Genomic DNA, 3,063 nt, shown 5'->3' with positions numbered 1-3,063 from the left:
AATACTTTGTTTCGTTCGCTGCGCGGGTATTTGTGTGCTTTTGAGAAACTCTGAATTCCAAGTACCTCTATATCTCACATCAAAAAAGTTGCAAATCGAACCTTCATCATATCAGACCCACCGTGGGATGGTAAGAGTGCGACCGCTAGCGAGGACCTTTGCTGGCTGCAGGATGACAGTCAAAAAGGCCCGTCTACGCGAAGAACACTTCAAATCAAGGCTCATGTAAAATTCATGCCTTGGCACGGCTTGTTTCCCTGTTAATTGTTGAAAAAGAGATTCGCCATCCATTTCAAGAGTCAGTTGAAAGACAGACCATCTGTGCGGTGATCAAGCAATTAACTTGAAGTGCTGAAGGTGACTAAGCCAATACAAGTGCAAAAAACAAACATAACTTGATAGCTCATAACAATGCATTAACAGTTCTATGGGTTCGTATAAATGAAAATACTTTTGTGCCAAATAGAGAACTAGAATGGTGGGTTTTAAGCAAATTCAATATTTGCTAGCGAATTCTTTGGAATGATATGCGATGATGTGCAATGTTTTTTAGTGGAATGCAGAAGTTTCAATACAATCGAATAACCAACATACCCAAAGTTAGAAAACACTCCAACTGGTTGTTTGAGACTATCTTTGGCTTTGATAAGGAAGCCTCTGAAGAGTGTTTCATTCTCTGATGAGTTCGAGGCCTGTAAAGTGAGCTTCACAGGTTGGCCCGCCTTCACGGAGCTCACATCCAATGTTAGCTCATAGGGATTGAAGGTACTGTCCTGAATGTCGGCTCCATGACCTGGAACCAGAGTGGAACAAGCACTAGTAGGTGCTCCACCTGGACTGCCACTGGCTTGAGACCATACTCCCGCAAGGATTTGCACACTTATCCAGAGTTTGACTTTCCTCATCTTGATATTGTTGGCCTGTAAAGAGAATCGGAGCAGTGGAGGAGACTCTGGGCCTGAGATTTAACAAGGGGTTCAAGAGCAAGCAGGGTGACCAAAAAATCGGCCATGGTCATAATCTTGGAATTTTTAGTTAGAAGTTTAAAGATCTTAATTGTCTAAATGTACCAAGGCAAGCAACCTTGGGATTGGCATTGCATGCAACCAGATTTGTCAAGTATGAGTGAAGGTTCATGCCCACATGAGTTTTATTGAGCTCTGTTTTTGAATCCGATTTCCCGTCAAACGGGAAGGATTCTTTTCTATTCAATTTCGGAGGTGTGTCGTTCAATAAAGATTTATTTGCAAGCAATTCATCGCTATTAAGTTGCTATCTTGTTTTTAACTTGAGTTAAGCATTAGCTGATGAAGTGTCTTGTGTGTGACATATTCGTGTTTTAGTTTATCAAAATGCACGTGTTCTTCAAGACGAACTTCTAAGAAAACACGTCTGAACACCTGTAGCGGGTTGAAACAACTGCTTTATTTAGCTGAAAAACGATCTACAACACTGAGAGAAATCTAACTACAAAGGAACTGTACAAATATAGATGATCAATAATAGCCGTATCCGATACTCGGAACAGTTATTAAGGCCTTCCTCTTTTGTTTCTACGTAATACTTGAGTTTTTTGGTCTTTTGGCACTATGGCACTTGGTATCTAAGATTGAGAAATATAGATTATTTTGCATTCGAATTAATTGCAGCGCTTAACATCATTGCCTTATATTTGATAATCTGAATTCAGCAAAACTAAAAAACAAAAAAAATCATCTTCTTTAAGTCTGACACTGGACAGTGTGGCCAAAGAGCAAAAAGAAAAGAAGAGACCAAAAAAGATTCCAGCGAGTACTTTAGAATGAATGACTTAATGTTCCTCTCAATTCCCTGATTTCAAAAAGTGTCCCCCAAGAGTGACGATAGCCACAAAATATTTGCAAAATTGTTTTTTTGAGGGGTTTTTAAACTTAGCGTGCATGTAGACATCACCCTTTCTGAGGTGTGGTCACTAAAACCTGAAAGCTCGCAGAAAAATTGACAAGGAGTGGAAAAAGAGTCATAAATGATAATTGAAGCTCAGTTTTGCGTTTAAGAAAGAAAAGAAATACACTTATGAACGAGCATGCAGAGTGGGAGAATGAAATTGTGAGCCCTAAACAACGTCGATGGGACCTTACCAAGATGTTGATGCACTGATCTGATATCAAGTCCCATTTTTATCTTGGTTGTCCATTTTTCCCATATGTTGGTTTTATTGAAAGTTGCTACACTTGTTTATCTGTTTGTTTTATTTGCGATCTTTGCATTTATCTATTTTTTCTTGTTGAAAATACTCGTAAATCGTAAACCGGAACTCGTAAATAAATATATTTTTTCATTTTCACTTTAGATTGTACTTTTGGATGCTCAAATTCGAGTCAGAACCTCACTCCATGTGTTGAGCCAGCCATCGAACTAACCTAAACCATATACGACAACTACTATCATAGTCCAAATCAAAAAAAAAGTTTCGTTCAGCAAGATCGGCAAGACAACAGAACCGGGTACCTCCTTCATGTTACGATATTACAGTAACCACTGAACCACGTCTCCATTTGGTTGAACATCAGCAACCTTTTTCAATTGATTAGTTTTGTCTTCGCTTGGCGTCGTTTTGCTTACATCAGGTTCTCAACTCTGATGAACTTGACACGTTAACTTGCAACAATGGGGCAAGATGGTTAATATTGTAACTGAAAGAATATATATGAAAAATCCAGTAGGTAGAAAAGAAACAGGAAAACTAAACTTGTTTGTAGGGCAACCTAATACCCGGTCATTCATCGCTGAGTGGGTTGTACCCCCCCCCCCCCCCCCTTTCCCTCCCCATATGAATTGTTGCTTTGAATCATAACTCGCCCTATCTCTTGTAGGGCGTGTGATTCCACTGTTTGTTCCCTTCAAAGTCATAAGCTGTTGCTGCATTTTCTTGGCTTTGGTAGAATGGCAACAACTGGCTCTAAAGCTCTACGAACACTTTGTTAACCCAAACCACGTGCGCATTTTTTTTAGTTTTGCTCTCAATACAGGTTAGTGAATTTGCTTCCTAAGGAGAGAGTATAGCACATCCATCTCTCTCCA

General features: G+C 39.5%; 1 long non-coding RNA gene across 1 annotated transcript in view; it reads right to left on the bottom strand.

The window, feature by feature from the left end:
• LOC131888365 (uncharacterized) overlaps positions 1–3,063 on the bottom strand; it is a 23,520-nt gene that overhangs the window by 10,833 nt on the left and 9,624 nt on the right. The gene's annotated exons all lie outside the window — the stretch shown is intronic.

Source organism: Tigriopus californicus, chromosome 1, assembly GCF_007210705.1.
Source record: "Tigriopus californicus strain San Diego chromosome 1, Tcal_SD_v2.1, whole genome shotgun sequence".
In the NCBI taxonomy this organism is placed as follows: Eukaryota; Metazoa; Arthropoda; class Copepoda; order Harpacticoida; family Harpacticidae; genus Tigriopus; species Tigriopus californicus.
Note: the sequence above shows the minus strand (reverse complement) of the source record. Positions and strands in the feature narration are given on the sequence as shown.